The sequence below is a fragment of the Asterias amurensis genome, chromosome 12 (genome assembly GCF_032118995.1).
Source record: "Asterias amurensis chromosome 12, ASM3211899v1".
NCBI classification, from domain to species: domain Eukaryota; kingdom Metazoa; phylum Echinodermata; class Asteroidea; order Forcipulatida; family Asteriidae; genus Asterias; species Asterias amurensis.
Genome location: NC_092659.1, coordinates 5689220 through 5715790, shown reverse-complemented (window position 1 = coordinate 5715790; position 26571 = coordinate 5689220).

Sequence of the window (26571 nt, the reverse complement as noted above, 5' to 3'; positions counted from 1 at the left end):
GTGCACAAAAATCCCATAGGGAGGCTTGTTGAGTTAGCTTCGGAGCAAAGCCGCCTACATGTCATTTTCGCTATCAAGAAGTATGGAAGCCGCCCAAAAACTTTGAAATTCGGATGCAGGGACATGCAAGGATGACTCAGGTACAAACCGCGTCTCTCTAGCATTTTTAGTTCCAGAATTATTCAAGAGCATAGCTGACAGTTTTTAAAAGTCCGGGCTTTCTTTTCAAGGAATACATATTTTTTTTCCATTTATCACCACGCGCCGTGTAAATCATGCATTAAATTCCCCGAATTTAGGGGTATGTGTCGGGTCCACTCGCTGACCTCTAGACTCGCTTTGAAAATCCCCACAACATTAAGTTTGATACGAGAGGAAAGCCCTTGATCATATCTATCGAATGGTGATAAACTTATGTAGATTGATCAAGTATTTCTGGTCGAATTGGCCAGTTGTAACTTGTGATTTGTTCTGTGCACAAAAATCCCATAGGGAGGCTTGTTGAGTTAGCTTCGGAGCAAAGCCGCCTACATGTCATTTTCGCTATCAAGAAGTATGGAAGCCGCCCAAAAACTTTGAAATTCGGATGCAGGGACATGCAAGGATGACTCAGGTACAAACCGCGTCTCTCTAGCATTTTTAGTTCCAGAATTATTCAAGAGCATAGCTGACAGTTTTTAAAAGTCCGGGCTTTCTTTTCAAGGAATATATAATTTTTTCCATTTATCACCACGCGCCGTGTAAATCATGCATTAAATTCCCCGAATTTAGGGGTGTGTGTCGGGTCCACTCGCTGACCTCTAGACTCGCTTTAAAAATCCCCACAACATTAAGTTTGATACGAGAGGAAAGCCCTTGATCATATCTATCGAATGGTGCTAAACTTATGTAGATTGATCCAGTATTTGGGGTCGAATTGGCCAGTTGTATCTTGTGATTTGTTCTGTGCACAAAAATCCCATAGGGAGGCTTGTTGAGTTAGTTGGAGCAAAGCCGCCTACATGTCATTTTCGCTATCAAGAAGTATGCAAGCCGCCCAAAAACTTTGAAATTCGGATGCAGGGACATGCAAGGATGACTCAGGTACAAACCGCGTCTCTCTAGCATTTTTAGTTCCAGAATTATTCAAGAGCATAGCTGACAGTTTTTAAAAGTCCGGGCTTTCTTTTCAAGGAATATATATTTTTTTCCATTTATCACCACGCGCCGTGTAAATCATGCATTAAATTCCCCAAATTTAGGGGTGTGTGTCGGGTCCACTCGCTGACCTCTAGCCTCGCTTTGAAAATCCCCACAGCATTAAGTTTAATACGAGAGGAAAGCCCTTGATCATATCTATCGAATGGTGCTAAACTTATTTAGATTGATCAAGTATTTCGGGTCGAATTGGCCAGTTGTAACTTGTGAGTTTTTCTGTGCACAAAAATCCCATAGGGAGGCTTGTTGAGTTAGCTTCGGAGCAAAGCCGCCTACATGTCATTTTCGCTATCAAGAAGTATGGAAGCCGCCCAAAAACTTTGAAATTCTGATGCAGGGACATGCAAGGATGACTCAGGTACAAACCGCGTCTCTCTAGCATTTTTAGTTCCAGAATTATTCAAGAGCATAGCTGACAGTTTTTAAAAGTCCGGGCTTTCTTTTCAAGGAATATATATTTTTTTTCCATTTATCACCACGCGCCGTGTAAATCATGCATTAAATTCCCCGAATTTAGGGGTATGTGTCGGGTCCACTCGCTGACCTCTAGACTCGCTTTGAAAATCCCCACAACATTAAGTTTGATACGAGAGGAAAGCCCTTGATCATATCTATCGAATGGTGATAAACTTATGTAGATTGATCAAGTATTTCTGGTCGAATTGGCCAGTTGTAACTTGTGATTTGTTCTGTGCACAAAAATCCCATAGGGAGGCTTGTTGAGTTAGCTTCGGAGCAAAGCCGCCTACATGTCATTTTCGCTATCAAGAAGTATGCAAGCCGCCCAAAAACTTTGAAATTCTGATGCAGGGACATGCAAGGATGACTCAGGTACAAACCGCGTCTCTCTAGCATTTTTAGTTCCAGAATTATTCAAGAGCATAGCTGACAGTTTTTAAAAGTCCGGGCTTTCTTTTCAAGGAATATATATTTTTTTCCATTTATCACCACGCGCCGTGTAAATCATGCATTAAATTCCCCGAATTTAGGGGTATGTGTCGGGTCCACTCGCTGACCTCTAGACTCGCTTTGAAAATCCCCACAACATTAAGTTTGATACGAGAGGAAAGCCCTTGATCATATCTATCGAATGGTGATAAACTTATGTAGATTGATCAAGTATTTCGGGTCGAATTGGCCAGTTGTAACTTGTGATTTGTTCTGTGCACAAAAATCCCATAGGGAGGCTTGTTGAGTTAGCTTCGGAGCAAAGCCGCCTACATGTCATTTTCGCTATCAAGAAGTATGCAAGCCGCCCAAAAACTTTGAAATTCTGATGCAGGGACATGCAAGGATGACTCAGGTACAAACCGCGTCTCTCTAGCATTTTTAGTTCCAGAATTATTCAAGAGCATAGCTGACAGTTTTTAAAAGTCCGGGCTTTCTTTTCAAGGAATATATATTTTTTTCCATTTATCACCACGCGCCGTGTAAATCATGCATTAAATTCCCCGAATTTAGGGGTATGTGTCGGGTCCACTCGCTGACCTCTAGACTCGCTTTGAAAATCCCCACAACATTAAGTTTGATACGAGAGGAAAGCCCTTGATCATATCTATCGAATGGTGATAAACTTATGTAGATTGATCAAGTATTTCTGGTCGAATTGGCCAGTTGTAACTTGTGATTTGTTCTGTGCACAAAAATCCCATAGGGAGGCTTGTTGAGTTAGCTTCGGAGCAAAGCCGCCTAGATGTCATTTTCGCTATCAAGAAGTATGCAAGCCGCCCAAAAACTTTGAAATTCTGATGCAGGGACATGCAAGGATGACTCAGGTACAAACCGCGTCTCTCTAGCATTTTTAGTTCCAGAATTATTCAAGAGCATAGCTGACAGTTTTTAAAAGTCCGGGCTTTCTTTTCAAGGAATATATATTTTTTTCCATTTATCACCACGCGCCGTGTAAATCATGCATTAAATTCCCCAAATTTAGGGGTGTGTGTCGGGTCCACTCGCTGACCTCTAGACTCGCTTTGAAAATCCCCACAACATTAAGTTTGATACGAGAGGAAAGCCCTTGATCATATCTATCGAATGGTGATAAACTTATGTAGATTGATCAAGTATTTCTGGTCGAATTGGCCAGTTGTAACTTGTGATTTGTTCTGTGCACAAAAATCCCATAGGGAGGCTTGTTGAGTTAGCTTCGGAGCAAAGCCGCCTAGATGTCATTTTCGCTATCAAGAAGTATGCAAGCCGCCCAAAAACTTTGAAATTCTGATGCAGGGACATGCAAGGATGACTCAGGTACAAACCGCGTCTCTCTAGCATTTTTAGTTCCAGAATTATTCAAGAGCATAGCTGACAGTTTTTAAAAGTCCGGGCTTTCTTTTCAAGGAATATATATTTTTTTCCATTTATCACCACGCGCCGTGTAAATCATGCATTAAATTCCCCAAATTTAGGGGTGTGTGTCGGGTCCACTCGCTGACCTCTAGCCTCGCTTTGAAAATCCCCACTGCATTAAGTTTAATACGAGAGGAAAGCCCTTGATCATATCTATCGAATGGTGCTAAACTTATTTAGATTGATCAAGTATTTCGGGTCGAATTGGCCAGTTGTAACTTGTGAGTTTTTCTGTGCACAAAAATCCCTAGGGAGGCTTGTTGAGTTAGCTTCGGAGCAAAGCCGCCTACATGTCATTTTCGCTATCAAGAAGTATGGAAGCCGCCCAAAAACTTTGAAACTCGGATGCAGGGACATGCAAGGATGACTCAGGTACAAACCGCGTCTCTCTAGCATTTTTAGTTCCAGAATTATTCAAGAGCATAGCTGACAGTTTTTAAAAGTCCGGGCTTTCTTTTCAAGGAATATATATTTTTTTCCATTTATCACCACGCGCCGTGTAAATCATGCATTAAATTCCCCAAATTTAGGGGTGTGTGTCGGGTCCACTCGCTGACCTCTAGCCTCGCTTTGAAAATCCCCACAGCATTAAGTTTAATACGAGAGGAAAGCCCTTGATCATATCTATCGAATGGTGCTAAACTTATTTAGATTGATCAAGTATTTCGGGTCGAATTGGCCAGTTGTAACTTGTGAGTTTTTCTGTGCCCAAAAATCCCTAGGGAGGCTTGTTGAGTTAGCTTCGGAGCAAAGCCGCCTACATGTCATTTTCGCTATCAAGAAGTATGCAAGCCGCCCAAAAACTTTGAAATTCGGATGCAGGGACATGCAAGGATGACTCAGGTACAAACCGCGTCTCTCTAGCATTTTTAGTTCCAGAATTATTCAAGAGCATAGCTGACAGTTTTTAAAAGTCCGGGCTTTCTTTTCAAGGAATATATATTTTTTTCCATTTATCACCACGCGCCGTGTAAATCATGCATTAAATTCCCCGAATTTAGGGGTGTGTGTCGGGTCCACTCGCTGACCTCTAGCCTCGCTTTGAAAATCCCCACAGCATTAAGTTTAATACGAGAGGAAAGCCCTTGATCATATCTATCGAATGGTGCTCAACTTATGTAGATTGATCAAGTATTTGGGGTCGAATTGGCCAGTTGTAACTTGTGATTTGTTCTGTGCACAAAAATCCCATTGGGAGGCTTGTTGAGTTAGCTTCGGAGCAAAGCCGCCTACATGTCATTTTCGCTATCAAGAAGTATGCAAGCCGCCCAAAAACTTTAAAATTCGGATGCAGGGACATGCAAGGATGACTCAGGTACAAACCGCGTCTCTCTAGCATTTTTAGTTCCAGAATTATTCAAGAGCATAGCTGACAGTTTTTAAAAGTCCGGGCTTTCTTTTCAAGGAATATATTTTTTTCCATTTATCACCACGCGCCGTGTAAATCATGCATTAAATTCCCCGAATTTAGGGGTATGTGTCGGGTCCACTCGCTGACCTCTAGACTCGCTTTGAAAATCCCCACAACATTAAGTTTGATACGAGAGGAAAGCCCTTGATCATATCTATCGAATGGTGCTAAACTTATGTAGATTGATCAAGTATTTCTGGTCGAATAGGCCAGTTGTAACTTGTGATTTGTTCTGTGCACAAAAATCCCATAGGGAGGCTTGTTGAGTTAGCTTCGGAGCAAAGCCGCCTACATGTCATTTTCGCTATCAAGAAGTATGCAAGCCGCCCAAAAACTTTGAAATTCGGATGCAGGGACATGCAAGGATGACTCAGGTACAAACCGCGTCTCTCTAGCATTTTTAGTTCCAGAATTATTCAAGAGCATAGCTGACAGTTTTTAAAAGTCCGGGCTTTCTTTTCAAGGAATATATATTTTTTTTCCATTTATCACCACGCGCCGTGTAAATCATGCATTAAATTCCCCGAATTTAGGGGTATGTGTCGGGTCCACTCGCTGACCTCTAGACTCGCTTTGAAAATCCCCACAACATTAAGTTTGATACGAGAGGAAAGCCCTTGATCATATCTATCGAATGGTGATAAACTTATGTAGATTGATCAAGTATTTCTGGTCGAATTGGCCAGTTGTAACTTGTGATTTGTTCTGTGCACAAAAATCCCAAAGGGAGGCTTGTTGAGTTAGCTTCGGAGCAAAGCCGCCTACATGTCATTTTCGCTATCAAGAAGTATGCAAGCCGCCCAAAAACTTTGAAATTCGGATGCAGGGACATGCAAGGATGACTCAGGTACAAACCGCGTCTCTCTAGCATTTTTAGTTCCAGAATTATTCAAGAGCATAGCTGACAGTTTTTAAAAGTCCGGGCTTTCTTTTCAAGGAATATATATTTTTTTCCATTTATCACCACGCGCCGTGTAAATCATGCATTAAATTCACCGAATTTAGGGGTGTGTGTCGGGTCCACTCGCTGACCTCTAGACTCGCTTTGAAAATCCCCACAACATTAAGTTTGATACGAGAGGAAAGCCCTTGATCATATCTATCGAATGGTGCTAAACTTATGTAGATTGATCAAGTATTTCGGGTCGAATTGGCCAGTTGTAACTTGTGAGTTTTTCTGTGCACAAAAATCCCTAGGGAGGCTTGTTGAGTTAGCTTCGGAGCAAAGCCGCCTACATGTCATTTTCGCTATCAAGAAGTATGGAAGCCGCCCAAAAACTTTGAAATTCGGATGCAGGGACATGCAAGGATGACTCAGGTACAAACCGCGTCTCTCTAGCATTTTTAGTTCCAGAATTATTCAAGAGCATAGCTGACAGTTTTTAAAAGTCCGGGCTTTCTTTTCAAGGAATATATATTTTTTTCCATTTATCACCACGCGCCGTGTAAATCATGCATTAAATTCCCCGAATTTTGGGGTGTGTGTCGGGTCCACTCGCTGACCTCTAGACTCGCTTTGAAAATCCCCACAACATTAAGTTTGATACGAGAGGAAAGCCCTTGATCATATCTATCGAGTGGTGCTAAACTTATGTAGATTGATCAAGTATTTGGGGTCGAATTGGCCAGTTGTAACTTGTTATCTTTTCTGTGCACAAAAATCCCATAGGGAGGCTTGTTGAGTTAGCTTCGGAGCAAAGCCGCCTAGATGTCATTTTCGCTATCAAGAAGTATGCAAGCCGCCCAAAAACTTTGAAATTCGGATGCAGGGACATGCAAGGATGACTCAGGTACAAACCGCGTCTCTCTAGCATTTTTAGTTCCAGAATTATTCAAGAGCATAGCTGACAGTTTTTAAAAGTCCGGGCTTTCTTTTCAAGGAATATATATTTTTTTCCATTTATCACCACGCGCCGTGTAAATCATGCATTAAATTACTCGAATTTAGGGGTGTGTGTCGGGTCCACTCGCTGACCTCTAGCCTCGCTTTGAAAATCCCCACAACATTAAATTTAATACGAGAAGAAAGCCCTTGATCATATCTATCGAATGGTGCTAAACTTATGTAGATTGATCAAGTATTTGGGGTCGAATTGGCCAGTTGTAACTTGTGATTTTTTCTGTGCACAAAAATCCCATTGGGAGGCTTGTTGAGTTAGCTTCGGAGCAAAGCCGCCTACATGTCATTTTCGCTATCAAGAAGTATGGAAGCCGCCCAAAAAACTTTGAAATTCGGATGCAAGGACATGCAAGGATGACTCAGGTACAAACCGCGTCTCTCTAGCATTTTAGTTCCAGAATTATTCAAGAGCATAGCTGACAGTTTTTAAAAGTCCGGGCTTTCTTTTCAAGGAATATATTTTTTTTTTCCATTTATCACCACGCGCCGTGTAAATCATGCATTAAATTCCCCGAATTTAGGGGTGTGTGTCGGGTCCACTCGCTGACCTCTAGACTCGCTTTGAAAATCCCCACAACATTAAGTTTGATACGAGAGGAAAGCCCTTGATCATATCTATCGAATGGTGCTAAACTTATGTAGATTGATCAAGTATTTTGGGTCGAATTGGCCAGTTGTAACTTGTGCTTTTTTCTGTGCACAAAAATCCCATAGGGAGGCTTGTTGAGTTAGCTTCGGAGCAAAGCCGCCTACATGTCATTTTCGCTATCAAGAAGTATGGAAGCCGCCCAAAAACTTTGAAATTCGGATGCAGGGACATGCAAGGATGACTCAGGTACAAACCGCGTCTCTCTAGCATTTTTAGTTCCAGAATTATTCAAGAGCATAGCTGACAGTTTTTAAAAGTCCGGGCTTTCTTTTCAATGAATATATTTTTTCCATTTATCACCACGCGCCGTGTAAATCATGCATTAAATTCCCCGAATTTAGGGGTGTGTGTCGGGTCCACTCGCTGACCTCTAGCCTCGCTTCGAAATCCCCAAAACATTAAATTTGATACGAAAGGAAAGCCCTTGATCATATCTATCGAATGGTGCTGAACTTATTTAGATTGATCAAGTATTTGGGGTCGAATTGGCTAGTTGTAACTTGTGATTTATTCTGTGCACAAAAATCCCTTAGGGAGGCTTGTTGAGTTAGCTTCGGAGCAAAGCCGCCTACATGTAATTTTCGCTATCAAGAAGTATGGAAGCCGCCCAAAAACTTTGAAATTCGGATGCATTGACATGCAAGGATGACTCAGGTACAAACCGCGTCTCTCTAGCATTTTTAGTTCCAGAATTATTCAAGAGCATAGCTGACAGTTTTTAAAAGTCCGGGCTTTCTTTTCAAGGAATATATATTTTTTTCCATTTATCACCAAGCGCCGTGTAAATCATGCATTAAACTCCCCGAATTTAGGGGTGTGTGTCGGGTCCACTCGCTGACCTCTAGACTCGCTTTGAAAATCCCCACAACATTAAGTTTGATACGAGAGGAAAGCCCTTGATCATATCTATCGAATGGTGCTAAACTTATGTAGAATGATCAAGTATTTGGGGTCGAATTTGCCAGTTGTAACTTGTGATTTGTTCTGTGCACAAAAATCCCACAGGGAGGCTTGTTGAGATAGCTTCGGAGCAAAGCCGCCTACATGTCATTTTCGCTATCAAGAAGTATGGAAGCCGCCCAAAAACTTTGAAATTCGGATGCAGGGACATGCAAGGATGACTCAGGTACAAACCGCGTCTCTCTAGCATTTTTAGTTCCAGAATTATTCAAGAGCATAGCTGACAGTTTTTAAAAGTCCGGGCTTTCTTTTCAATGAATATATTTTGTTCTATTTATCACCCCGCGCCGTGTAAATCATGCATTAAATTCCCCGAATTTAGGGGTGTGTGTCGGGTCCACTCGCTGACCTCTAGCCTCGCTTTGAAAATCCCCACAGCATTAAGTGTAATACGAGAAGAAAGCCCTTGATCATATCTATCGAATGGTGCTAAACTTATGTAGATTGATCAAGTATTTGGGGTCGAATTGGCCAGTTGTAACTTGTGATCTTTTCTGTGCACAAAACTCCCATTGGGAGGCTTGTTGAGTTAGCTTCGGAGAACAGCCGCCTACATGTCATTTTCGCTATCAAGAAGTATGCAAGCCGCTTAAAAACTTTGAAATTCGGATGCAGGGACATGCAAGGATGACTCAGGTACAAACCGCGTCTCTCTAGCATTTTTAGTTCCAGAATTATTCAAGAGCATAGCTGACAGTTTTTAAAAGTCCGGGCTTTCTTTTCAATGACTATATTTTTTTTTCATTTATCACCACGCGCCGTGTAAATCATGCATTAAATTCCCCGAATTTAGGGGTGTGTGTCGGGTCCACTCGCTGACCTCTAGACTCGCTTTGAAAATCCCCACAACATTAAGTTTGATACGAGAAGAAAGCCCTTGATCATATCTATCGAATGATGCTAAACTTATGTAGAATGATCAAGTATTTGGGGTCGAATTTGCCAGTTGTAACTTGTGATTTGTTCTGTGCACAAAAATCCCATAGGGAGGCTTGTTGAGTTAGCTTCGGAGCAAAGCCGCCTACATGTCATTTTCGCTATCAAGAAGTATGGAAGCCGCCCAAAAACTTTGAAATTCGGATGCAGGGACATGCAAGGATGACTCAGGTACAAACCGCGTCTCTCTAGCATTTTTAGTTCCAGAATTATTCAAGAGCATAGCTGACAGTTTTTAAAAGTCCGGGCTTTCTTTTCAAGGAATATACTTTTTTCCATTTATCACCACGCGCCGTGTAAATCATGCATTAAATTCCCAGAATTTAGGGGTGTGTGTCGGGTCCACTCGCTGACCTCTAGACTCGCTTTGAAAATCCCCACAACATTAAGTTTGATACGAGAGGAAAGCCCTTGATCATATCTATCGAATGGTGCTGAACTTATTTAGATTGATCAAGTATTTGGGGTCGAATTGGCTAGTTGTAACTTGTGATTTTTTCTGTGCACAAAAATCCAATTGGGAGGCTTGTTGAGTTAGCTTCGGAGAACAGCCGCCTACATGTCATTTTCGCTATCAAGAAGTATGCAAGCCGCCCAAAAACTTTGAAATTCGGATGCAGGGACATGCAAGGATGACTCAGGTACAAACCGCGTCTCTCTAGCATTTTTAGTTCCAGAATTATTCAAGAGCATAGCTGACAGTTTTTAAAAGTCCGGGCTTTCTTTTCAATGACTATATTTTTTTTTCATTTATCACCACGCGCCGTGTAAATCATGCATTAAATTCCCCGAATTTAGGGGTGTGTGTCGGGTCCACTCGCTGACCTCTAGACTCGCTTTGAAAATCCCCACAACATTAAGTTTGATACGAGAAGAAAGCCCTTGATCATATCTATCGAATGGTGCTAAACTTATGTAGAATGATCAAGTATTTGGGGTCGAATTTGCCAGTTGTAACTTGTGATTTGTTCTGTGCACAAAAATCCCATAGGGAGGCTTGTTGAGTTAGCTTCGGAGCAAAGCCGCCTACATGTCATTTTCGCTATCAAGAAGTATGGAAGCCGCCCAAAAACTTTGAAATTCGGATGCAGGGACATGCAAGGATGACTCAGGTACAAACCGCGTCTCTCTAGCATTTTTAGTTCCAGAATTATTCAAGAGCATAGCTGACAGTTTTTAAAAGTCCGGGCTTTCTTTTCAAGGAATATACTTTTTTCCATTTATCACCACGCGCCGTGTAAATCATGCATTAAATTCCCAGAATTTAGGGGTGTGTGTCGGGTCCACTCGCTGACCTCTAGACTCGCTTTGAAAATCCCCACAACATTAAGTTTGATACGAGAGGAAAGCCCTTGATCATATCTATCGAATGGTGCTGAACTTATTTAGATTGATCAAGTATTTGGGGTCGAATTGGCTAGTTGTAACTTGTGATTTTTTCTGTGCACAAAAATCCAATTGAGAGGCTTGTTGAGTTAGCTTCGGAGAACAGCCGCCTACATGTCATTTTCGCTATCAAGAAGTATGCAAGCCGCCCAAAAACTTTGAAATTCGGATGCAGGGACATGCAAGGATGACTCAGGTACAAACCGCGTCTCTCTAGCATTTTTAGTTCCAGAATTATTCAAGAGCATAGCTGACAGTTTTTAAAAGTCCGGGCTTTCTTTTCAAGGAATATATATTTTTTTTTCCATTTATCACCACGCGCCGTGTAAATAATGCATTAAATTCCCCGAATTTATGGGTGTGTGTCGGGTCCACTCGCTGACCTCTAGCCTCGCTTTGAAAATCCCCACAGCATTAAGTTTAATACGAGAGGAAAGCCCTTGATCATATCTATCGAATGGTGCTAATCTTATTTAGATTGATCAAGTATTTGGGGTCGAATTGGCCAGTTGTAACTTGTGATTTTTTCTGTGCACAAAAATCCCATTGGGAGGCTTGTTGAGTTAGCTTCGGAGCAAGCCGCCTACATGTCATTTCCGCTATCAAGAAGTATGCAAGCCGCCCAAAAACTTTGAAATTCGGATGCAAGGACATGCAAGGATGACTCAGGTACAAACCGCGTCTCTCTAGCATTTTTAGTTCCAGAATTATTCAAGAGCATAGCTGACAGTTTTTAAAAGTCCGGGCTTTCTTTTCAATGACTATATTTTTTTTTCATTTATCACCACGCGCCGTGTAAATCATGCATTAAATTCCCCGAATTTAGGGGTGTGTGTCGGGTCCACTCGCTGACCTCTAGCCTCGCTTTGAAAATCCCCACAGCATTAAGTTTAATACGAGAGGAAAGCCCTTGATCATATCTATCGAATGGTGCTAAACTTATGTAGATTGATCAAGTATTTGGGGTCGAATTGGCCAGTTGTAACTTGTGATTTTTTCTGTGCACAAAAATCCCATTGGGAGGCTTGTTGAGTTAGCTTCGGAGCAAAGCCGCCTACAAGTCATTTTCGCTATCAAGAAGTATGAAAGCCGCCCAAAAAACTTTGAAATTCGGATGCAGGGACATGCAAGGATGACTCAGGTACAAACCGCGTCTCTCTAGCATTTTTAGTTCCAGAATTATTCAAGAGCATAGCTGACAGTTTTTAAAAATCCGGGCTTTCTTTTCAAGGAATATATATTTTTTTCCATTTATCACCACGCGCCGTGTAAATCATGCATTAAATTCCCCGAATTTAGGGGTGTGTTTCGGGTCCACTCGCTGACCTCTAGACTCGCTTTGAAAATTGCCACAACATTAAGTTTGATACGAGAGGAAAGCCCTTGATCATATCTATCGAATGGTGCTAAACTTATGTAGATCGATCAAGTATTTGGGGTCGAATTTGCCAGTTGTAACTTGTGATTTGTTCTGTGCACAAAAATCCCATTGGGAGGCTTGTTGAGTTAGCTTCGGAGCAAAGCCGCCTACATGTCATTTTCGCTATCAAGAAGTATGAAAGCCGCCCAAAAACTTTGAAATTCGGATGCAGGGACATGCAAGGATGACTCAGGTACAAACCGCGTCTCTCTAGCATTTTTAGTTCCAGAATTATTCAAGAGCATAGCTGACAGTTTTTAAAAGTCCGGGCTTTCTTTTCAATGAATATACTTTTTTCCATTTATCACCACGCGCCGTGTAAACCATGCATTATATTCCCCGACATTAGGGGTGTGTGTCGGGTCCACTCGCTGACCTCTAGCCTCGCTTTGAAAATCCCCACAGCATTAAGTTTAATACGAGAGGAAAGCCCTTGATCATATCTATCGAATGGTGCTGAACTTATTTAGATTGATCAAGTATTTGGGGTCGAATTGGCTAGTTGTAACTTGTGATTTTTTCTGTGCACAAAAATCCCATTGGGAGGCTTGTTGAGTTAGCTTCGGAGAACAGCCGCCTACATGTCATTTTCGCTATCAAGAAGTATGCAAGCCGCCCAAAAACTTTGAAATTCGGATGCAGGGACATGCAAGGATGACTCAGGTACAAACCGCGTCTCTCTAGCATTTTTAGTTCCAGGATTGATCAAGAGAATAGCTGACAGTTTTTAAAAGTCCGGGCTTTCTTTTCAAGGAATATATATTTTTTTCCATTTATTACCACGCGCCGTGTAAATCATGCATTAAATTACTCGAATTTAGGGGTGTGTGTCGGGTCCACTCGCTGACCTCTAGCCTCGCTTTGAAAATCCCCACAGCATTAAGTTTAATACGAGAGGAAAGCCCTTGATCATATCTATCGAATGGTGCTAAACTTATGTAGATTGATTAAGTATTTGGGGTCGAATTGGCCAGTTGTAACTTGTGATTTTTTCTGTGCACAAAAATCCCATTGGGAGGCTTGTTGAGTTAGCTTCGGAGCAAAGCCGCCTACATGTCATTTTCGCTATCAAGAAGTATGGAAGCCGACAAAAAAACTTTGAAATTCGGATGCAAGGACATGCAAGGATGACTCAGGTACAAACCGCGTCTCTCTAGCATTTTTAGTTCCAGATTATTCAAGAGCATAGCTGACAGTTTTTAAAAGTCCGGGCTTTCTTTTCAAGGAATATACTTTTTTCCATTTATCACCACGCGCCGTGTAAATCATGCATTAAATTCCCCGAATTTAGGGGTGTGTGTCGGGTCCACTCGCTGACCTCTAGCCTCGCTTTGAAAATCCCCACAGCATTAAGTTTGATACGAGAGGAAAGCCCTTGATCATATCTATCGAATGGTGCTAAAATTATGTAGATTGATCAAGTATTTGGGGTCGAATTTGCCAGTTGTAACTTGTGATTTTTTCTGTGCACAAAAATCCCATTGGGAGGCTTGTTGAGTTACCTTCGGAGAACAGCCGCCTACATGTCATTTTCGCTATCAAGAAGTATGCAAGCCGCCCAAAAACTTTGAAATTCGGATGCAGGGACATGCAAGGATGACTCAGGTACAAACCGCGTCTCTCTAGCATTTTTAGTTCCAGATTATTCAAGAGCATAGCTGACAGTTTTTAAAAGTCCGGGCTTTCTTTTCAATGAATATACTTTTTTCCATTTATCACCACGCGCCGTGTAAATCATGCATTAAATTCCCCGAATTTAGGGGTGTGTGTCGGGTCCACTCGCTGACCTCTAGACTCGCTTTGAAAATCCCCACAACATTAAGTTTGATACGAGAGGAAAGCCCTTGATCATATCTATCGAATGGTGCTAAACTTATGTAGATTGATCAAGTATTTGGGGTCGAATTTGCCAGTTGTAACTTGTGATTTGTTCTGTGCACAAAAATCCCATAGGGAGGCTTGTTGAGTTAGCTTCGGAGCAAAGCCGCCTACATGTCATTTTCGCTATCAAGAAGTATGGAAGCCGCCCAAAAAACTTTGAAGTTCGGATGCAGGGACATGCAAGGATGACTCAGGTACAAACCGCGTCTCTCTAGCATTTTTAGTTCCAGAATTATTCAAGAGCATAGCTAAAAGTTTTTAAAAGTCCGGGATTTCTTTTCAATGAATATATTTTTTTCCATTTATCACCACGCGCCGTGTAAATCATGCATTAAATTACTCAAATTTAGGGGTGTGTGTCGGGTCCACTCGCTGACCTCTAGCCTCGCTTTGAAAATCCCCACAGCATTAAGTTTAATACGAGAGGAAAGCCCTTGATCATATCTATCGAATGGTGTTTAACTTATGTAGATTGATCAAGTATTTGGGGTCGAATTGGCCAGTTGTAACTTGTGATTTTTTCTGTGCACAAAAATCCCATTGGAAGGCTTGTTGAGTTAGCTTCGGAGCAAAGCCGCCTACATGTCATTTTCGCTATCAAGAAGTATGCAAACCGCCCAAAAAACTTTGAAATTCGAATGCAAGGACATGCAAGGATGACTCAGGTACAAACCGCGTCTCTCTAGCATTTTAGTTCCAGAATTATTCAAGAGCATAGCTGACAGTTTTTAAAAGTCCGGGCTTTCTTTTCAAGGAATATATATTTTTTTCCATTTATCACCACGCGCCGTGTAAATCATGCATTAAATTACTCGAATTTAGGGGTGTGTGTCGGGTCCACTCGCTGACCTCTAGCCTCGCTTTGAAAATCCCCACAACTTTAAATTTAATACGAGAAGAAAGCCCTTGATCATATCTATCGAATGGTGCTAAACTTATGTAGATTGATCAAGTATTTGGGGTCGAATTGGCCAGTTGTAACTTGTGATTTTTTCTGTGCACAAAAATCCCATTGGGAGGCTTGTTGAGTTAGCTTCGGAGCAAAGCCGCCTACATGTCATTTTCGCTATCAAGAAGTATGGAAGCCGCCCAAAAAACTTTGAAATTCGGATGCAAGGACATGCAAGGATGACTCAGGTACAAACCGCGTCTCTCTAGCATTTTAGTTCCAGAATTATTCAAGAGCATAGCTGACAGTTTTTAAAAGTCCGGGCTTTCTTTTCAAGGAATATATTTTTTTTTCCATTTATCACCACGCGCCGTGTAAATCATGCATTAAATTCCCCGAATTTAGGGGTGTGTGTCGGGTCCACTCGCTGACCTCTAGACTCGCTTTGAAAATCCCAAAAACATTAAGTTTGATACGAGAGGAAAGCCCTTGATCATATCTATCGAATGGTGCTAAACTTATGTAGATTGATCAAGTATTTGGGGTCGAATTTGCCAGTTGTAAATTGTGATTTGTTCTGTGCACAAAAATCCCATAGGGAGGCTTGTTGAGTTAGCTTCGGAGCAAAGCCGCCTACATGTCATTTTCGCTATAAAGAAGTATGGCAGCCGCCCAAAAACTTTGAAATTCGGATGCAGGGACATTCAAGGATGACTCAGGTACAAACCGCGTCTCTCTAGCATTTTTAGTTCCAGAATTATTCAAGAGCATAGCTGACAGTTTTTAAAAGTCCGGGCTTTCTTTTCAATGAATATATTTTTTTCCATTTATCACCACGCGCCGTGTAAATCATGCATTAAATTCCCCGAATTTAGGGGTGTGTGTCGGGTCCACTCGCTGACCTCTAGCCTCGCTTCGAAAATCCCCAAAACATTAAATTTGATACGAAAGGAAAGCCCTTGATCATATCTATCGAATGGTGCTAAACTTATGTAGATTGATCAAGTATTTTGGGTCGAATTGGCCAGTTGTAACTTGTGATTTTTTCTGTGCACAAAAATCCCATTGGGAGGCTTGTTGAGTTAGCTTCGGAGCACAGCCGCCTACATGTCATTTTCGCTATCAAGAAGTATGGAAGCCGCCCAAAAAACTTTGAAATTCGGATGCAAGGACATGCAAGGATGACTCAGGTACAAACCGCGTCTCTCTAGCATTTTAGTTCCAGAATTATTCAAGAGCATAGCTGACAGTTTTTAAAAGTCCGGGCTTTCTTTTCAAGGAATATATTTTTTTTTCCATTTATCACCACGCGCCGTGTAAATCATGCATTAAATTCCCCGAATTTAGGGGTGTGTGTCGGGTCCACTCGCTGACCTCTAGACTCGCTTTGAAAATCCCAAAAACATTAAGTTTGATACGAGAGGAAAGCCCTTGATCATATCTATCGAATGGTGCTAAACTTATGTAGATTGATCAAGTATTTGGGGTCGAATTTGCCAGTTGTAAATTGTGATTTGTTCTGTGCACAAAAATCCCATAGGGAGGCTTGTTGAGTTAGCTTCGGAGCAAAGCCGCCTACATGTCATTTTCGCTATAAAGAAGTATGGCAGCCGCCCAAAAACTTTGAAATTCGGATGCAGGGACATTCAAGGATGACTCAGGTACAAACCGCGTCTCTCTAGCATTTTTAGTTCCAGAATTATTCAAGAGCATAGCTGACAGTTTTTAAAAGTCCGGGCTTTCTTTTCAATGAATATATTTTTTTCCATTTATCACCACGCGCCGTGTAAATCATGCATTAAATTCCCCGAATTTAGGGGTGTGTGTCGGGTCCACTCGCTGACCTCTAGCCTCGCTTCGAAAATCCCCAAAACATTAAATTTGATACGAAAGGAAAGCCCTTGATCATATCTATCGAATGGTGCTAAACTTATGTAGATTGATCAAGTATTTTGGGTCGAATTGGCCAGTTGTAACTTGTGATTTTTTCTGTGCACAAAAATCCCATTGGGAGGCTTGTTGAGTTAGCTTCGGAGCACAGCCGCCTACATGTCATTTTCGCTATCAAGAAGTATGGAAGCCGCCCAAAAAACTTTGAAATTCGGATGCAAGGACATGCAAGGATGACTCAGGTACAAACCGCGTCTCTCTAGCATTTTAGTTCCAGAATTATTCAAGAGCATAGCTGACAGTTTTTAAAAGTCCGGGCTTTCTTTTCAAGGAATATATTTTTTTTTCCATTTATCACCACGCGCCGTGTAAATCATGCATTAAATTCCCCGAATTTAGGGGTGTGTGTCGGGTCCACTCGCTGACCTCTAGACTCGCTTTGAAAATCCCAAAAACATTAAGTTTGATACGAGAGGAAAGCCCTTGATCATATCTATCGAATGGTGCTAAACTTATGTAGATTGATCAAGTATTTGGGGTCGAATTTGCCAGTTGTAAATTGTGATTTGTTCTGTGCACAAAAATCCCATAGGGAGGCTTGTTGAGTTAGCTTCGGAGCAAAGCCGCCTACATGTCATTTTCGCTATAAAGAAGTATGGCAGCCGCCCAAAAACTTTGAAATTCGGATGCAGGGACATTCAAGGATGACTCAGGTACAAACCGCGTCTCTCTAGCATTTTTAGTTCCAGAATTATTCAAGAGCATAGCTGACAGTTTTTAAAAGTCCGGGCTTTCTTTTCAATGAATATATTTTTTTCCATTTATCACCACGCGCCGTGTAAATCATGCATTAAATTCCCCGAATTTAGGGGTGTGTGTCGGGTCCACTCGCTGACCTCTAGCCTCGCTTCGAAAATCCCCAAAACATTAAATTTGATACGAAAGGAAAGCCCTTGATCATATCTATCGAATGGTGCTAAACTTATGTAGATTGATCAAGTATTTTGGGTCGAATTGGCCAGTTGTAACTTGTGATTTTTTCTGTGCACAAAAATCCCATTGGGAGGCTTGTTGAGTTAGCTTCGGAGCACAGCCGCCTACATGTCATTTTCGCTATCAAGAAGTATGGAAGCCGCCCAAAAAACTTTGAAATTCGGATGCAAGGACATGCAAGGATGACTCAGGTACAAACCGCGTCTCTCTAGCATTTTAGTTCCAGAATTATTCAAGAGCATAGCTGACAGTTTTTAAAAGTCCGGGCTTTCTTTTCAAGGAATATATTTTTTTTTCCATTTATCACCACGCGCCGTGTAAATCATGCATTAATTTCCCCGAATTTAGGGGTGTGTGTCGGGTCCACTCGCTGACCTCTAGACTCGCTTTGAAAATCCCAAAAACATTAAGTTTGATACGAGAGGAAAGCCCTTGATCATATCTATCGAATGGTGCTAAACTTATGTAGATTGATCAAGTATTTGGGGTCGAATTTGCCAGTTGTAAATTGTGATTTGTTCTGTGCACAAAAATCCCATAGGGAGGCTTGTTGAGTTAGCTTCGGAGCAAAGCCGCCTACATGTCATTTTCGCTATCAAGAAGTATGGCAGCCGCCCAAAAACTTTGAAATTCGGATGCAGGGACATTCAAGGATGACTCAGGTACAAACCGCGTCTCTCTAGCATTTTTAGTTCCAGAATTATTCAAGAGCATAGCTGACAGTTTTTAAAAGTCCGGGCTTTCTTTTCAATGAATATATTTTTTTCCATTTATCACCACGCGCCGTGTAAATCATGCATTAAATTCCCCGAATTTAGGGGTGTGTGTCGGGTCCACTCGCTGACCTCTAGCCTCGCTTCGAAAATCCCCAAAACATTAAATTTGATACGAAAGGAAAGCCCTTGATCATATCTATCGAATGGTGCTAAACTTATGTAGATTGATCAAGTATTTTGGGTCGAATTGGCCAGTTGTAACTTGTGATTTTTTCTGTGCACAAAAATCCCATTGGGAGGCTTGTTGAGTTAGCTTCGGAGCACAGCCGCCTACATGTCATTTTCGCTATCAAGAAGTATGGAAGCCGCCCAAAAAACTTTGAAATTCGGATGCAAGGACATGCAAGGATGACTCAGGTACAAACCGCGTCTCTCTAGCATTTTAGTTCCAGAATTATTCAAGAGCATAGCTGACAGTTTTTAAAAGTCCGGGCTTTCTTTTCAAGGAATATATATTTTTTTCCATTTATCACCACGCGCCGTGTAAATCATGCATTAAATTCCCCGAATTTAGGGGTGTGTGTCGGGTCCACTCGCTGACCTCTAGCTTCGCTTTGAAAATCCCCACAACATTAAGTTTGATACGAGAGGAAAGCCCTTGATCATATCTATCGAATGGTGCTAAACTTGTGTAGATTGATCAAGTATTTGGGGTCGAATTTGCCAGTTGTAACTTGTGATTTGTTCTGTGCACAAAAATCCCATAGGGAGGCTTGTTGAGTTAGCTTCGGAGCAAAGCCGCCTACATGTCATTTTCGCTATCAAGAAGTATGGAAGCCGCCCAAAAACTTTGAAATTCGGATGCAGGGACATGCAAGGATGACTCAGGTACAAACCGCGTCTCTCTAGCATTTTTAGTTCCAGAATTATTCAAGAGCATAGCTGACATTTTTTAAAAGTCCGGGCTTTCATTTCAATGAATATATTTTTTTCCATTTATCACCACGCGCCGTGTAAATCATGCATTAAATTACTCGAATTTAGGGGTGTGTGTCGGGTCCACTCGCTGACCTCTAGCCTCGCTTTGAAAATCCCCACAGCATTAAGTTTAATACGAGAGGAAAGCCCTTGATCATATCTATCGAATGGTGCTAAACTTATGTAGATTGATCAAGTATTTGGGGTCGAATTGGCCAGTTGTAACTTGTGATTTGTTCTGTGCACAAAAATCCCATAGGGAGGCTTGTTGAGTTAGCTTCGGAGCAAAGCCGCCTACATGTCATTTTCGCTATCAAGAAGTATGGAAGCCGCCCAAAAACTTTGAAATTCGGATGCAGGGACATGCAAGGATGACTCAGGTACAAACCGCGTCTCTCTAGCATTTTTAGTTCCAGAATTATTCAAGAGCATAGCTGACATTTTTTAAAAGTCCGGGCTTTCTTTTCAATGAATATATTTTTTTCCATTTATCACCACGCGCCGTGTAAATCATGCATTAAATTACTCGAATTCAGGGGTGTGTGTCGGGTCCACTCGCTGACCTCTAGCCTCGCTTTGAAAATCCCCACAGCATTAAGTTTAATACGAGAGGAAAGCCCTTGATCATATCTATCGAATGGTGCTAAACTTATGTAGATTGATCAAGTATTTGGGGTCGAATTGGCCAGTTGTAACTTGTGATTTTTTCTGTGCACAAAAATCCCATTGGGAGGCTTGTTGAGTTAGCGTCGGAGAACAGCCGCCTACATGTCATTTTCGCTATCAAGAAGTATGGAAGCCGCCCAAAAAACTTTGAAATTCGAATGCAAGGACATGCAAGGATGACTCAGGTACAAACCGCGTCTCTCTAGCATTTTAGTTCCAGAATTATTCAAGAGCATAGCTGACAGTTTTTAAAAGTCCGGGCTTTCTTTTCAAGGAATATATATTTTTTTCCATTTATCACCACGCGCCGTGTAAATCTTGCATTAAATTCAACGAATTTAGGGGTGTGTGTCGGGTCCACTCGCTGACCTCTAGAATCGCTTTGAAAATCCCCACAACATTAAGTTTGATACGAGCGGAAAGCCCTTGATCATATCTATCGAAAGGTGCTAAAATTATGTAGATTGATCATATATTTGGGGTCGAATTTGCCAGTTGTAACTTGTGATTTGTTCTGTGCACAAAAATCCCCCAGGGAGGCTTGTTGAGTTAGCTTCGGAGCAAAGCCGCCTACATGTCATTTTCGCTATCAAGAAGTATGGAAGCTGCCCAAAAACTTTGAAATTCGGATGCAGGGACATGCAAGGATGACTCAGGTACAAACCGCGTCTCTCTAGCATTTTTAGTTCCAGAATTATTCAAGAGCATAGCTGACAGTTTTTAAAAGTCCGGGCTTTCTTTTCAATGAATATATTTTTTTCCATTTATCACCACGCGCCGTGTAAATCATGCATTAAATTACCCGAATTTAGGGGTGTGTGTCGGGTCCACTCGCTGACCTCTAGCTTCGCTTTGAAAATCCCCACAGCATTAAGTTTAATACGAAAGGAAAGCCCTTGATCATATCTATCGAATGGTGCTAAACCTATGTAGATTCATCAAGTATTTGGGGTCGAATTTGCCAGTTGTAACTTGTGATTTTTTCTGTGCACAAAAATCCCATTGGGAGGCTTGTTGAGTTAGCTTCGGTGCACAGCCGCCTACATGTCATTTTCGCTATCAAGAAGTATGGAAGCCGCCCAAAAAACTTTGAAATTCGGATGCAAGGACATGCAAGGATGACTCAGGTACAAACCGCGTCTCTCTAGCATCTTTAGTTCCAGAATTATTCAAGAGCATAGCTGACAGTTTTTAAAAGTCCGGGCTTTCTTTTCAAGGAATATATATTTTTTTCCATTCATCACCACGCGCCGTGTAAATCATGCATTAAAATCCCCGAATTTAGGGGTGTGTGTCGGGTCCACTCGCTGACCTCTAGACTCGCTTTGAAAATCCCCACAGCATTAAGTTTGATACGAGAGGAAAGCCCTTGATCATATCTATCGAATGGTGCTAAACTTATGTAGATTGATCAAGTATTTTGGGTCGAATTGGCCAGTTGTAACTTGTGATTTTTTCTGTGCACAAAAATCCCATAGGGAGGCTTAATGAGTTAGCTTCGGAGCAAAGCCGCCTACATGCCATTTTCGCTATCAAGAAGTATGCAAACCGCCCAAAAACTTTAAAATTCGAATGCAGAGACATGCAAGGATGACTCAGGAACAAACCGCGTCTCTCTAGCATTTTTAGTTCCAGAATAATTCAGGAGCATAGCTGACAGTTTTTAAAAGTCCGGGCTTTCTTTTCAATGAATATATATTTTTTCCATTTATCACCACGCGCCGTGTAAATCATGCATTAAATTCCCCGAATTTAGAGGTGTGTGTCGGGTCCACTCGCTGACCTCTAGACTCGCTTCGAAAATCCCCACAACATTAAATTTGATACGAAAGGAAAGCCCTTGATCATATCTATCGAATGGGTCTAAACTTATGTAGATTGATCAAGTATTTGGGGTCGAATTGGCCAGTTGTAACTTGTGATTTTTTCTGTGCACAAAAATCCCATAGGGAGGCTTGTTGAGTTAGCTTCGGAGCACAGCCGCCTACATGTCATTTTCGCTATCAAGAAAGATGGAAGCCGCCCTAAAACTTTGAAATTCGGATGCAGGGACATGCAAGGATGACTCAGGTACAAACCGCGTCTCTCTAGCATTTTTAGTTCCAGAATTATTCAAGAGCATAGCTGACAGTTTTTAAAAGTCCGGGCTTTCTTTTCAAGGAATATATTTATTTTCCATTTATCACCACGCGCCGTGTAAATTATGCATTAAATTCCCCGAATTTAGGGGTGTGTGTCGGGTCCACTCGCTGACCTCTAGCCCTTCTTTGAAAATCCCCACAGCATTACGTTTCATACGAGAGGAAAGCCCTTGATCATATCTATCGAATGGTGCTAAACTTATGTAGATTGATCAAGTATTTTGGGTCGAATTGGCCAGTTGTAACTTGTGATTTTTTCTGTGCACAAAAATCCCATAGGGAGGCTTAATGAGTTAGCTTCGGAGCAAAGCCGCCTACATGCCATTTTCGCTATCAAGAAGTATGCAAACCGCCCAAAAACTTTAAAATTCGAATGCAGAGACATGCAAGGATGACTCAGGTACAAACCGCGTCTCTCTAGCATTTTTAGTTCCAGAATTATTCAAGAGCATAGCTGACAGTTTTTGAAAGTCCGGGCTTTCTTTTCAAGGAATATATTTATTTTCCATTTATCACCACGCGCCGTGTAAATTATGCATTAAATTCCCCGAATTTAGGGGTGTTTGTCGGGTCCACTCCCTGACCTCTAGCCTCGCTTTGATAATCCCCACAACATTAAGTTTAAAACGAGAGGAAAGCCCTTGATCATATCTATCGAATGGTGCTAAACCCCTGTAGATTGAACAAATATTTGGGGTCGAATTGGCCAGTTGTAACTTGTGATTTTTTCTGTGCACAAAAATCCCATAGGGAGGCTTGTTGAGTTAGCTTCGGAGCAAAGCCGCCTACATGTCATTTTCGCTATCAAGAAGTATGTAAGCCCCCCAAAAACTTTAAAATTCGGATGCAAGGACATGCAAGGATGACTCAGGTACAAACCGCGTCTCTCTAGCATTTTTAGTTCCAGAATTATTCAAGAGCATAGCTGACAGTTTTTAAAAGTCCGGGCTTTCTTTTCAATGAATATATTTTTTCCCATTTATCACCACGCGCCGTGTAAATCATGCATTAAATTCCCCGAATTTAGGGGTGTGTGTCGGGTCCACTCGCTGACCTCTAGCCTCGCTTTGAAAATCTCCACAACATTAAGTTTCATACGAGAGGAAAGCAAGTGATCATATCTATCGAAGGGTGCTTAACTCCTGTAGATTGATCAAGTATTTGGGATCGAATTGGCCAGTTGTAAACTGTGATTTTTTCTGTGCACAAAAATCCCATAGGGAAGCTTGTTGAGTTAGCTTCGGAGCACAGCCGCCTACTTGTCATTTTCGTTATCAAGAAGTATGGAAGCCGCCCTAAAACTTTGAAATTCGGATGCAGTGACATGCAATGATGACTCAGGTACAAACCGCGTCTCTCTAGCATATTTAGTTGTAGAATGATTCAGGAGCATAGCTGACAGTTTTTATAAGTCCGGGCTTTTTTTTCAATGAATATATTTTTTCCCATTTATCACCACGCGCCGTGTAAATCATGCATTAAATTCCCCGAATTTAGGGGTGTGTGTCGGGTCCACTCCCTGACCTCTAGCCTCGCCTTGAAAATCCCCACAACACTAAGTTTGATACGAGAGGAAAGTATTTGGGGTCGAATTGACCATTTGTAACTTTTGATTTTTTCTGTGCACAAATATCCCCTTAGGGAAGCTTGTTGAATTAGCTTCGGAGCACAGCCGCCTACTTGTCATTTTCGTTATCAAGAAGTCCGGAAGCCGCCCTTAAACTTTGAATTTCGGATGCAATGACATGCAAGGATGACTCAGGTACAAACCGCGTCTTTCTAGCATATTTAGTTCCAGAATGATTCAAGAGCATAGCTGACAGTTTTTATAAGTCCTTGCTTTTTTTTTCAATGAATATATTTTTTCCCATTTATAACCACGCGCCGTGTAAATCATGCATTAAATTGCCTACCAAGTTCAGGAATAATGGTCAAGTTCACAGACTCTGAGCGAACTTGTATGCCAACCATTTTCGGCACTCCGTTTCCTGATGTTTTCAAACTTGCCCAAAATGGCCGAAAACGGCTCCCTCCTTTGTCGGCTTGCATCGCTTAGATCCAAGCCACAGACACAAAACAAAAATACGAAACTGTAGCCCATGATTAGCACTTTCCGTTGGTGTATAGTATGTGCGAATCCAATAATGTCTTGGATATGATATGGGCCTCCGTGTAGTGTCATTACTTGAAGAAAAACTTACTTTTTTAGCCTTTTTCTCCCTAAGGGTGTGGGGTAGCTTTTTCGCCGCCCTTGTTGCGCAGATTTATGCCACAGACACGAAACAATCATAAACGTGTATCCCTTGAATAGGGCTTTCCTCCGGTGTATAGTATGTGTGGATCAAAGATTTCTTGGGGTTCAAAATAACCTTTGTACTTTGAATTTTTCTCCAGAATGGCTAATATTTACGTCCGGAAAACACTCTTCGTGCCAACCATTCGGAGTAGGCTTGCTTAAACGTGTTTTTGAGCACCACGGAGTTGATGCAGGGTCTCCGCTAGTTGATCATCGGATGCGTTATCATTCAAGCCACACACAGGTACCCAGATTAATTGTCTAGCCTACCAAGTTCAGGAATAGTGGTCAAGTTCACAGACTCTTAGCGAACTTGTATGCCAACCATTTTCGGCACCCCGTTTCCTGATGTTTTCAAACTTGCCCAAAATTGCCGAAAATGGCTCCCTCCTTTGTCGGCTTGCTTCGCTTAGATCCAAGCCACGGACACAAAACAAAAACATGAAACTGTAGCCCATGATTAGCGCTTTCTGTTGGTGTATAGTATGTGCGATTCCAATAATGTCTTGGACATTATATGGGCTTCCGTGTAGTGCCATTATTTGAAGAGAAACTTACTTTTTTAGCCTTTTTCTCCCTTAGGGTGAGGGGTAGCTTTTTCGCCGCCCTTGTTGCGCAGATTTATGCCACAGACACGAAACAATTATAAACGTGTAGCCCTTAAATAGGGCTTTCCTATGGTGTATAGTATGTGCGGATCAAACAATTTCTTGGGATTCAAAATAACCTTTGTACTTTGAATTTCTCTCCAGAATGGCTAATATTGACGTCCGTAAAATACTCTTTGTGCCAGCCATTCGGAGTAGGCTTGCGTTGACGTTTTTGAGCACCACGGAGTTGATGCAGGGTCTCCGCAAATTGATCATCGGATGCGGTATTATTCAAGCCACACACAGGTACCCCGATTTTTTGTCTAGCCTACCAAGTTCAGGAATAATGGTCAAGTTCACAGACTCTTAGCGAACTTGTATGCCAACCATTTTCGGCACTCCGTTTCCTGATGTTTTCAAACTTGCCCAAAATGGCCGAAAACGGCTCCCTCCTTTGTCGGCTTGCATCGCTTAGATCCAAGCCACAGACACAAAACAAAAATACGAAACTGTAGCCCATGATTAGCGATTTCCGTTGGTGTATAGTGTGTGCGAATCCAATAATGTCTTGGATATGATAGGGGCCTCCGTGTAGTGTCATTATTTAAGAGAAACTTGCTTTTTTAGCCTTTTTCTCCCTTAGGGTGAGGGGTAGCTTTTTTGCCGCCCTTGTTGCGCAGATTTATGCCACAGACACGAAACAGTTATAAACGTCTAGCCCTTAAATAGGGCTTTCCTATGGTGTATAGTATGTGCGGATCAAACAACTTCTTGGGATTCAAAATAGCCTTTGTACTTTGAATTTCTCTCCAGAATGGCTACTATTGACGTCCGGAAAACACTCTTTGTGCCAGCCATTCGGAGTAGGCTTGCGTTGACGTTTTTTGAGCACCACGGAGTTGATGCAGGGTCTCCGCAAGTTGATCATCGGATGCGGTATTATTCAAGCCACACACAGGTACCCAAATTATTTGTCTAGCCTACCAAGTTAAGGAATAATGGTCAAGTTCACAGACTCTGAGCGAACTTGTATGCCAACCATTTTCGGCACCCCGTCTCCTGGCGTTTTCAAACTTGCCCAAAATTGCTGAAAATGGCTGCCTCCTTTGTCGGCTTGCATCGCTTAGATCCAAACCACAGACACAAAACAAAAATACGAAACTGTAGCCCATGATTAGCGCTTTCCGTTGGTGTATAGTATGTGCGAATCCAATAATGTCTTGGATATGATATTGGCCTCCGTGTAGAGTCATTATTTGAAGAGAAATTTAACTTTTTTAGCCTTTTTTCTCCCTGCAGTGAGGGCGTGAAAGGCACTGGACACCT